This window comes from Medicago sativa, chromosome 4, assembly GCF_051527215.1.
Source record: "Medicago sativa cultivar Bolivia chromosome 4, Bolivia_mono, whole genome shotgun sequence".
Classification (NCBI taxonomy): domain Eukaryota; kingdom Viridiplantae; phylum Streptophyta; class Magnoliopsida; order Fabales; family Fabaceae; genus Medicago; species Medicago sativa.
Genome location: NC_140752.1, coordinates 68,181,572 through 68,194,027, shown reverse-complemented (window position 1 = coordinate 68,194,027; position 12,456 = coordinate 68,181,572). Strand labels below are relative to the sequence as shown.

General features: G+C 36.2%; 1 pseudogene; it reads right to left on the bottom strand.

The window, feature by feature from the left end:
* Window positions 1-11,344: 11,344 nt before the first annotated feature.
* Window positions 11,345-12,093, bottom strand: LOC146931094 (protein neprosin-like; annotated as a pseudogene).
* Window positions 12,094-12,456: the final 363 nt, after the last annotated feature.

Sequence of the window (12,456 nt, the reverse complement as noted above, 5' to 3'; positions counted from 1 at the left end):
CAATATCTGGCCAAGAAGAACAGAAAGTTTCTCTCCAGAAGGGGTAACTCCAGAAGCTCAAGGAAAGAAGATCAGAAGGGATGCTTCAACTGTAAGAAGCCTGGACACTTCATTGCTGAATGCCCTGATCTTCAAAGAGAAAAGTCAAAGGACAAGTCAAAGAGGTCTACATTCAAACCAAGCAAACTCAAGAAGCAGATTAAGCAGAGTTTAATGGCAACCTGGGATGATTTGGGTAGTGAATCTGGATCTGATAAAGAGGAAGCTGATGAAGATGCAAAGGTAGCTGTTGGGTTGGTAGCAACAGCAACTTCAGAAGCTGGATCAGATTCAGACTCAGAAGATGAAAACGAGGTATATTCCAAAATTCCCAGAGATGAACTTGTTGAGTCACTTAAAGAACTTCTTACACATTTTGAAGTAAGAACCAATGAGTTGAAGGATTTAAAAGAAAAATATGCTGATTTGGTACAACAGCAAAAATCAACTCTATTGGATCTGAAAGCTTCTGAACAAGGACTTAGGGGCTTTGACTTCATGTGTAAAACATATGAAGATCAGCTCAGGTTCTTATGTCAGAAGCTACAAGAAAAGTGTAATGAAAAACCTTTAAGTAACCATGAAATTGCTCTTGAAGATTTTATTATATCTGGCATTGACAGAAGCAGAGTAGCTTCTATGATTTATAGCATTTACAAGAACAATGGCAGAGGAATTGGTTTTCCAGAAGTGAAACTTGATAAAACCAATCTAAAGTCTTGTTGTGAATGCATCAAGGAAGGTCTGAAAACATTCTTTGTACCAGAAGGGGCTGAGTTGGAAACTGTTGTTCAATCAGAACCTGAAGCTTCTAGTTCTAAGGCTAAGATTACTTCAAAGCCAAAGAACTCTAAGTCAAAGGCTATGATCAAATCTGATTCCAAAACTTCAAAGGTTAGGATCCTGAAAAGATCAGAACCTATTCCTCAGAGTCTGGTGAAACCAAAATCTGGGGTTCTGAAGTCTAAGTTTCAGAAGAAGACAGTTACTGCTTCTGAAGTACCAAAACCTAAGGTGATGGTTAATCAGAAGCAACCCAACTCACAGCACAAGGTACAAGAAGTGAAGAGTAAAGCCTTAAGTACTAACCTTCCAGGACCCATAGAACAATGGGTACCTAAATCTAAAAATGTCAATGATGCAGGTATGTCTAAGAGCAGTGCCAAAGCAAAGATCATGGTACCTAGACAGTGGTTGCTCAAGACACATGACAGGAGACAAGTCCATGTTCCTCAGCCTAACAATGAAAGAGGGAGGAAATGTGAAATTTGGAGGCAACCAGTCAGGCAAGATCATAGGTACAGGAACTATTGGTAACTCCTCTACCTCAATTAATAATGTATGGTTGGTAGATGGTCTTGAACATAACCTTTTGAGCATTAGTCAATTTTGTGATAATGGTTATGATGTGCTTTTTGAAAAACCCAACTGTACAGTAATCAACAAGGAAGACAAATCCATTGTGTTTAAGGGAAAGAGAGTTGACAATGTCTATAAAATCAATTTTTCTGAACTGGCTGATCAGAAGGTGGTTTGCCTACTATCAGTGAATGATAAGAAATGGATGTGGCACAGAAGGTTGGGACATGCTAACTGGAGGTTAATCTCTAAGCTTAGTAAGTTACAACTTGTGAAAGGGCTACCAGACATTGACTATCATTCAGATGCACTCTGTGGTGCATGTCAGAGAGGGAAAATTGTGAAATCATCTTTTAAAACAAAAGATATTGTTTCAACCTCAAGACCTTTAGAATTACTCCATATTGATTTATTTGGACCAGTAAGTACTGCATCCTTATATGGAAGTAGATATGGATTAGTCATTGTTGATGATTACAGCAGATGGACTTGGGTGAAATTCATAAAGAGTAAAGATGTTGCGTGTGATGTATTCAGTAGCTTCTGCACTCAAATTCAATCTGAAAAAGAATCAAAAATTTTGAAAGTCAGAAGTGATCATGGTGGAGAATTTGAAAATGAGCCATTTGAAGCTTTTTGTGAAAAACATGGAATTTTCCATGAATTCTCTTCTCCTAGAACACCACAACAAAATGGGGTTGTAGAGAGAAAGAATAGAACTTTACAAGAAATGGCCAGAACCATGATTCATGAAAACAATTTACCAAAACATTTTTGGGCAGAAGCAGTGAATACTGCATGCTATGTTCAAAACAGGATCTATATTAGACCTATTTTTGGAGAAAACAGCATATGAACTCTTTAAAGGAAGAAAACCCAATATCTCTTACTTTCATCAATTTGGATGTACATGTTACATTCTGAACAACAAGCTCTATCTAAAGAAATTTGATGCCAAGGCCCAAAGAGGAATCTTTTTAGGTTACTCTGAAAGGTCAAAGGCATACAGAGTGTATAATTCAGAAACACTTTGTGTTGAAGAATCTATGCACGTTAAATTTGATGACAAGGAGCTTGAAGATAAAATTTCAAAGCAAGGTGAAAGTTCTGCAGAGATACAGGTTCCTGAAGCTACTCCAGAACCTGATCAGATAGCTGAATCTGAAGATAGTTCAGAAGCTGAACCCACATCAGAAGCACAAGATGAAGCTGCTTCTGATGAAGCACAAGATGGCTCACATCAAGCAGATCCTCCCAGAAACACATTCAAACACAAGTCTTCACATCCTGAAGAGCTAATCATTGGAAACAAAGATAGTCCAAGAAGAACAAGATCACATTTCAGACAAGAAGAGTCAATGATTGGACTAATCTCAATGATTGAACCTACAACAGTTGATGAAGCACTTTCAGATGATGGATGGATCCTAGCTATGCAAGAAGAGTTGAATCAATTTCAAAGAAATGATGTGTGGGATCTGGTACCCAAACCTCAGCACAAGAACATTATTGGAACAAAATGGGTATTCAGAAACAAGCTGAATGAGCAAGGTGAAGTAACAAGAAACAAAGCCAGACTTGTTGCACAAGGGTATAGTCAACAAGAAGGCATTGATTACACTGAAACGTTTGCTCCAGTTGCAAGATTGGAAGCAATCAGGTTACTTCTTTCCTATGCAGTTAATCATGGCATAATATTATATCAGATGGATGTCAAGAGTGCATTTCTCAATGGTGTCATAGAAGAAGAAGTGTATGTTAAGCAACCTCCTGGATTTGAGGATATTAAATATCCTGACCATGTTTTTAAATTGAAGAAATCACTATATGGCTTGAAACAAGCTCCCAGAGCTTGGTATGATAGACTAAGTAATTTCTTAATCAAAAATGATTTTAAGAGAGGACAGGTTGACACTACACTCTTCAGAAGGACCCTTGGGAAAGATATTCTTGTTGTGCAAATATATGTTGATGATATAATATTTGGTTCTACTAATGCATCTCTTTGCAAGGAATTTTCTGAGTTAATGCAGGATGAATTTGAAATGAGCATGATGGGAGAGCTGAAGTTCTTCCTTGGCATTCAAATCAATCAATGCAAAGATGGAGTCTATGTTCATCAATCAAAGTACACAAAGGAGCTTCTGAAGAAGTTCAAACTTGAAGATTGTAAAGTGATGAACACTCCAATGCATCCTACGTGCAACCTGAGCAAAGAAGATGAAGGAACTAAAGTAGATCAGAAGCTGTATAGAGGTATGATTGGTTCTTTGTTATACCTCACTGCATCTAGGCCAGATATTTTATTCAGTGTATGCTTGTGTGCAAGATTCCAATCAGATCCTAGAGAATCTCATATGACTGCTGTCAAGAGAATCTTCAGGTATTTGAAAGGAACGACCAATCTTGGACTCCTTTATAGGAAATCCTTAGATTATAAGCTAATTGGATTCTGTGATGCTGATTATGCTGGTGATAGGATTGAAAGAAAGTCAACCAGTGGCAATTGTCAATTTCTGGGTGATAATCTTATATCCTGGGCTAGCAAAAGACAAACAACTATTGCTATGTCTACAGCAGAAGCAGAATACATTTCAGCTGCAAGTTGTTGTACACAACTACTTTGGATGAAACATCAGTTGGAAGATTATCAGATAACTGCTAACAGTATTCCCATTTATTGTGATAATACTGCTGCTATTTGTTTGTCTAAAAATCCAATTTTGCATTCAAGAGCGAAGCACATTGAAATCAAACACCATTTTATCAGAGATTATGTTCAAAAAGGAATTTTAGATATACAATTCATTGATACTGAAAATCAATGGGCTGATATATTTACTAAGCCTTTAACTGTTGAAAGATTTGATTTTATAAAGAAAAATTTGAACATGCACTTTGTATCTGATTAAATGCTTGCTTGCTCCTGAATAGGATTTTAGGTTCTGAAGTTAGTTCAGAAGCGGTAGTCCATCAGAAGCTCTTTATTGAGGTTCTGAGGAAAACTCGCTTCTGATGATGACGTCAGCATCTGAAGTCCAGAAGCTGGATTTGTTGCTTCTGAATAGTTGAATTAGTGGAAACGTTGGAAGTTACCTTTTAAAAAGTAACTTCTGGCCCACTAACTTGGTAGTTACTCTGTGAACTTCTTACGTGGCCTATATGTGTTGGTGTATAACTAAAAGGGCAATGATGATTTAATAGCTTTGAAAGTACTTTTCACGCGCCCCCAATTTTGTCATTAATGTTATGTTTGTTTGTCTCTTTTGAATTGCAATCGTTTTACTTTTAACACTTTGACAATTCACACACTACTCACTCACAACAAACACATTTGCTCTCAAACCTCTTGCGAAGTAAGCGCATTCTCTCAACCTTAGAACCCTAAAATCTTCATCTTCTTCAAATCTTCGTAAATCATCAAATGGCATCATCAAGCTCAAAAGTTTCAGAATCTACATCAAACAAGCAAAGCGTATCAGAATCTGGGTCCATCTACAAAAAGAAGACTATGGATATTCCATGGGAATCCTTAATAGTTCAAGTAGAGTCACCGGTGGATTTTGCTTCACTCAAGAAGTATGAAGTAAACATGGAAGGTTTGATAGAAACTCAGATGATGTCTGAGTATTTCAAGATGCTAAATGGGCCAACATATGTGAACTTGGTCAAGGACTTTTGGTTAAAAGCTGAAGTGTACAATGAAAAGCCTGCAAAAGTCGTAAGCAAACAAGCGGGGTCAAAGAAAGGGAAAATGGTCATGGATATGAATCCTACATCATTTGATAGCTTAGAAATAAGGTCTGAAGTGATGGGCATTCCTATAACCATCACTGAGGACGTTATAGCTAAAGCTTGTAGGATGCATGCAGAGGGAAGATTCCAAGAAATAGTCAGGAAGGAAGATGTCCTGCTAAAAGGTTACTACAACTCTCTTCTGGGTGGGAAGAAAGATGCCAAGCCTTCAGAGATGGAGATTCACAACAGAATGTTGGTGAAATTCAGTAATGATTGCTTCTTTCAAAGAGCAGGAGGGTCTGACCAACCCAACAACCAACAGAAGCTAGCAATTTACTTCATGACCAATCTTGAAAAGATAAACTTCCCCAGATATGTAATGGATCATCTCTGCTGGGCCATAAACGAAAGCACTACAAGAGGAAGAAAACAAGTACCCTATGGAAGATTGCTTTCTGAAATCTTTCATCAAGGAAGGGTGCTGGAGTTCTTAAAAAGGACAAGGAGTGCTTCTGATAAATGTTTCGTAGTCTCTACTGCTGAAAGGACTATCAGTAGCAGGAGCTTATGCTCTATGAAGTTCATCAAAGAAGCCCCTAAAGATGAAAAGTGGTTAGAAATGACAACTGCTGAAACTGAGATAATCAGGGACTTTCCTCCCATCTTTAAGGAAAGTGACTCTGATTTCCTAGTTCAATCAGTAGCTGAGTACGCCTTGGAGGAAGATGCAAGGTCTCAGGAGGAAGCTGCTCTTGCTAAAGGGAAAGGCAAGAAGGCCAAGGCAGTTGCTGTGTCAGAAGCTGCTGTTTCTGAGGCACCTGAAGGGAAAAGGGCCAGAACTAGTTCTGAATCAGAAGCTGCTCCTACTAAAGGAAAGAAGGCCAGAACTAGTACTGAGTCAGAAGTTGCTAAACCTGTTTTTATCAAGGAAAAAGGAAAGATGCAGAAGGTTGGTGCTGCTTCTATTCCACAGAAGAGGAGAAAAGGTAAGGCAGACTTGGTAATCACTCAAGAGCAGCTGGATGAAGCTCTTGAAGAAATAGAGAAAGAGGAGGCTGATCCCAAGCTGAAGAAGAAGAAGGCTCCCCTTCAACTTGTGAGTCCTATGGTTGAGATGACAGGAATAAGGAAAAGGATGGCAGATGAACGTGCTGCTGATCTTATATCAGAAAGAAAGGATCAAAAAGCTCAATACACTCATCAAAGAGATGAAAAGCTCAAGGCTTTGGGATTGGAGGACTGTGATAGGTTCTACAAAGATAAACTGGCTGAAGTAAGAGCCATTGCTGGTAAACCTACTGAAGACAATGAGGAAGACGATATGATGCTCGTCTTTGAAAATGCTCCAGAAGAGGGAACTTCAGAAGCAGTTTCTCAATCTGCTGATCCACAGAAGATCACTTCTGAAGCTGGCCCTGCAGATCAAGTAATTCAGATTCCAGTCACTTCTCTCCCCATTTCACCCTCTTCACCATCAGCACCTGAACCAATAGAAGACACTTCTGTCTTAGACAATCTTGCTCTCCACTACTCAGGTGAGTTACCCATAGACAAATTTACTTCAGAAAAGGCCTCTGAAACAACTCCAGAAGCAGCTGCTTCTGAAAATGTTGTTTCAGAAAACCCCCATCAACAAACACCTGAACCACAAAAACCCACAACACCCCCACAATCACCAATAGCCATCATTGACCCCCAACTCAACAATCAAACAACAACTTCACCACAACAACCACCAACTGAAACTGAATTTCAACCTTTACCTGAACACTCTCCAGAACCAACTCCCATGGATGTTGACATCTCTCTAGTCAATGTTCAAGACTCAACCTCCACCACACACATTGATTCTGACCAGCCTTCATCTTCAAACACACAAACACACTTTACCATTCCAGTTCCTAACCCTGTTCAAGATTTGGAAATCAGTGATTCTGATCTTGAAATCCTTGAACAACCACCCTCAAACATCCTGGAATCTGGATATATTAATTCTGAGCTTCTCTCAATCCTGAGTCAGTTGCATAATCTTGTGGATCAACGAAGGACAATTGATCTCACAAGTGCATATGATGACTCCTGGGCATCTCTTCAGAACCGGGCAACTGAGCTAATTGAAAGCATAAGGGTTAAATGCATCAGAGTCAAGCAAGCTTCAGTCAGAAGGCTAATGGAAAATCTGAATCAGAGTCTTAGAGTAAGAAGTTCTACACTGCTCCTGGCAAACCAGTCTTTCTTCTTTGAAACGGATTACTTGACCAGAGAAGCCAGGTTGTGTAAGCTTCTGAAGAAACAGATGGCACAGCAGCAGCAAGAAGCTAGAGAAAGGGAACAAGCTCTTCTTCAGAGGCAACAACAACTTGAAGAACTGTTGAAGAAGAAAATTGAAGAAATGGAGGAGATGAAGAAACAACAACAAACCAACCCTTAGTTGCACACCCTTGTGTTTTTCTTTTTGTTTGTTGTTTGTTTTAAATTCCTAGTCCTTGCTTCTGAAACCATCGTGTTTTATTTCTCTATGCTTCTGAATGCTTACTGATTCTGACTGTTTAGCTGCTTCTGATATTTTAGATATTCATGTTCATTTATTTTTGATCTGATTAATTTCTTGTATACTCTCTTTTGTTTGAGTTTTTTTCTCATATCTTTTTGTCTTTTATGCTTAAATTTATTTTAATTTTTTTTGATAATGACAAAAGGGGGAGTATATGTGACAAGTATTTAAAGGCTCTGAGCCCCATTAATGGCATTTGAAATTTTTGAAAACCTTCTATCATTTTTTCTTACCTTATTGGTATAAGCTATGAACGAACGAAGGAGTATCAAAATTCAAGTAAAATTAATTGAACCATTCTTCTTATCTATAAATTAATTCTTTCAATGATTCAATTTTGTTTTTAAGCTCTGATAATATTATTGTGCGAAAAATGAATTTAATTAACCTGGATAGAACTTAGGGGGAGCTTACAAACCTCACCTTAAAGACTATCAGACTCAGGGGGAGTTTGAGCTTACAAACCTCAGATTCTGAGCTTACAAACCTCAGAACCCCAAAGTCAACTTGTTAATTAGATTAACAACAATTGATCAATTTTAAATACTTTTGTTTGTCATCATCAAAAAGGGGGAGATTGTTGGAACAAAATGTGTTTAACAATGAACCTTAAAGGGTTTTGATGATAACAAGGTATTAAAAATTGTAAATTGGACTAGCTAATATTTGTTCAAGTGTACAGGACCATAATTATAAAGTTACATCATCATTGGTTCTGAATGAGCAAATAAAGAGCTATGGAAACAACAAAAATTTGAAGCTTGGACGCTCCTGAAGGCATCTTGCTACTGAAGAGAAAAAGCGCTCCTGAAGAAATAGCGCTCCTGAAGTAAGCTGCTCCTGAAGAATAGTGCTTCTGAAGACAAGAGGTCCAGAAGCCACATCATCAGAAGCTGCGTCATCAGAAGCTGCAGAAGTCATATCATCAGAAGCTGCATCATCAGAAGCTGCCTCATCAGAAGCCATTTCACCAGAAGCTGAATATCAACTGGATTTGCAAAGAATCAAGAATTGAAGAATCATCAATGCAAAAGCTGTCTATTGGATTCGAAAACACAAACAAAGGATTAGTGGAGTTTGCAACGGTCATTTCAAAGGTGTTTGAAGGCGTGTGTTTGCAATTTGGACGAAAGCGTTGACATTGTACTTTGTACGAATTGTACAACCACGTTCTCCACTACTCTGTTTTGTGTCCGCACTACAGGACAAGAAAACAGCTCCAGAATACAGCTTCGCCTGCATAGATGTTCCTTTGGATAAGGAATGGATTTCAAATTTGTTCTTCATAGGACAACAGCCAAATCAGGCAAAAGATTATTGGTGAAAGATCAAGCTTCAACAACGACTCTTTGGTGTGCTGGCAATTTCACAACGTCTCTCTCACACCTCTATATAAAGGAGTGAAGACCTAGAGAATTGGTAATGCAAGAACGCTGAACGAAAGACTCACAAGATTTTCGCAAGTACCAAACCTCTGCTGAAATTGTTCTGCATTCACTTAGAATTTCTGTGTCTCAAAGTCATATCTTAGAAATTCTTAAGTCCATTGAGTCTGTATCTGATTTGTATTGTGAGCACCTCTGATTGTATATCAAGTGTTCAACCTTAAACAATTTTCTGTGTAATTTTGTTTAGTTAGGAAGTCTCTTGCAGTTGTGCTTGAGCAGGAAGTCTCTTGATTGTGTTCTTGAGCAAAGGAAGTCTCTTGCTTGTGTGCTTGAGCATTGGAAGTCTCTTGCTTGTGTGCTTGAGCATTTGTAATCAGATATTACTCATAGTGAAATCTCCTTGGAAGTGCAAGGGGGACTGGACTACTTCCGGATTGTGGAAGGAACCAGTATAATTGCTTTGTGTCGTTCTTCTTCTCTCTCTCTCTGTTTTACTCCGCTGCATTTAGATTCTGATTATCACTTCAGAAGCTGTCTCACTTAGCTTCTGATCAGTGTGTTCAGTTTTTAGGAGAAACGAAGAATTTTTCAAAAACACAATTCAACCCCCCTTCTTGTGTTTTTCTCACCTTCAAAAATTACGTTAAATTGTTGCAGACGTAACAAAATTATTAAATAAGGATTAGGTTTGCAACAACTCTATCCTACAATTTTGGCTCTAAATTTACATCATATATGTTTTTCATTTCTCTCTCTAATAACCGTGAATATTTTTCAAAGCAAAAATTTAATAGATATTTTAATTCTTATCCTTATTATTTATTAATTTTATTAGGTCTGCAGCAACTTAACCTATTGTTTCTGTAGATTATTTATATTTTTTTTAACAAGTTGTACACTTATTTAATACGTTTACAATAGAATACCATAATTTCCATGCAAACTCGGCTACCTTAAATAATTTGTTAGGAACCATGAACTGCATTAATTTTTTATGTTTAACTATAAAAGTAATAAATAAAATTGATCCGTGCAACAATATAATTTTGTATTCTTTTTTATCTTTTTTCTTTATAATTATTTTTATTATCATTTGATTGTAATATTGTATCTGCAAATCTAATTTGTGTTTATTGGTCGACTCATGATCTTACGGGTTAAAAATTATTTATTGGTCTCTATTATAGTCGAGAAGACCCGTGCGTCGCACAGGTCAAAAATCTAGTATATATAAAAAAGTCATATGATTGAAAATCGATGGGACGTTACTTTAATCTTTCGATAAATTGGTTATTCCCCTCCTCTATTCTCCTTATATACTGTATTGATATTTTTGTAGTTGAGAAACTTTATTACATCAGACCTAGCACACGACAAAGATCACTCACTGCAGTTGTTTGAACTTTTTTTTTTTTTTGAAACAACAGTTGTTTGAACTTGAAGAGTCTTCTTCAGGCATAACTCGTCTCAACATTAGGGAATAAATAACTCTTACTCAACTATGGCTGATCAACAAAAAAGTGAAGTATGGATTTGTGTTCAATTGACATGATCTTTACCAAATTCAATCTTATCTCAGTAAAAAGTTCTATGCAATACAAAAAATTACTGTATCTTAACCTAAATTTGTATATTCGTTATTTATTTATTTTTTTTTAAGTTGGTTTGAAATAGGTGAAGGCTTATTGGAATATTTTGAATCACTTACATTTGCGTCGGCCATGTCTACCACAAATAGATTCAAGGTCGTTGTAAATTTGTGTGAGCTTTGTGCTCGTCGTAAATTTGGATAGCAAATCAAGGTAATTTCTAAGGATGTTGTAGAGTTCTTACATGTTATTGGCACATGACATGGTGCCACAATGTCACTAAAGTGAATTCCCTTAAAATGTGGTTATAGATAACTTTATGTTTTAAAGGTTTTCCACTATTTTTCTCAATTTAAATAAACTTTAGTAGCGACTTATTTATTTTTAAACAACCTTCAAAATTTTAGACCGTTGCAGAGTTGTTATTTAAATAAGTATTTATGGATCTTTACTAACAAAAAGTAGAAGATATATTTTAGAGACCAATTTATTTTGAAGTAACTTTTTTTTTTACAAAAAGTAAATCTTTTGAAAACTAAATAAAACTTTTTTAATCTTTTGAAAACTAAATAAAACTTTTTTAAGCAAGTTTAAACTAAAATAAACTATATTATGAAATCAACAGTAAATCTTTTGAAAACTAATTAAAAAAATTTGAAGCAAGTTTAAGCTAAAAATATCATGAAATCAACTGTTCTAAACATTGTGCAACCATGACTTTAGTTATTTTCAGCAGAAGTACATAAATAATAAAAATTAATCACCACATTTTCCTATTGGTCCTCCAAATTGAAGAGAACATCCAACCCCCTTCCTTAATCTCCATCGTACTTAGCAGAAAAGCAATTAGGTTTGTCAAAGATTGTTTTTGTCAACAACTTATCAGGTCCATAGTCATTTCTCGAGACATTCTGATATGTAACAAAATTAAAATAACTTTCATGACTGAATACATCGTCGGGAAAATGTTCAGAACCCATTGATGGACTAGGGGATCCCGTAGATGTTGATGTTCTACCACCCCATCCTTCTTGATCCGTGGTCAAGTTGCTGAATAAAGAAGACGAAAAATATCAAATAATCTCATTTTCATTAGTTAGCACACAATCTTTTGTTTGAGGAACCAAGATAAATCAACAAACTATATTAGTGAATATGTCATAGCTAAATAAGTTCGTATATTCTTTATTATTGTAGCAATTTTATTGTATAGAAATGACTTGAATAATAGACAATCTGATTTCAATCATGTCTTCACCATAGATAGATGTTTTGTCAAATCGTCCACCAAGATGGTTTTCATTGCTAGCTTGAACAAAACCTAGACATTGTAAGTTGTAGCATCCGGTCTTCTTGAAAATATTAACTGCCTGGCCTTTTTTTATCAACATAATATTATATATATTGAAGATATGAAACTAGTATTTGCATAATTTGATTCCATCTTGTATTACAACAATTGTTATGAAAGAAATAATATAAGTTTATCTTGGTAACAAAAATAAAAATAAAATTACTTTCAATGAAAAGAAATATTGAAAGAAAACATGAAAATATTTTCATAAACTATACACGATACTAAAAAAGGTATGTCTATGAATTTATAAACTCAAAATTGGAAGAAGAAATAAAATGGGTGTAAAAAATCCCTACCGTCCATAGTGCAAACAAATGAGTTTCATCATCGTTGTATAATTGTGGAGCCACCTAATATCAAATTAGTAAATTGTGGAGCCACCTAATATCAAATTAGCAAATCAAACACAAATAAATTTTCGGTGTGAAAACT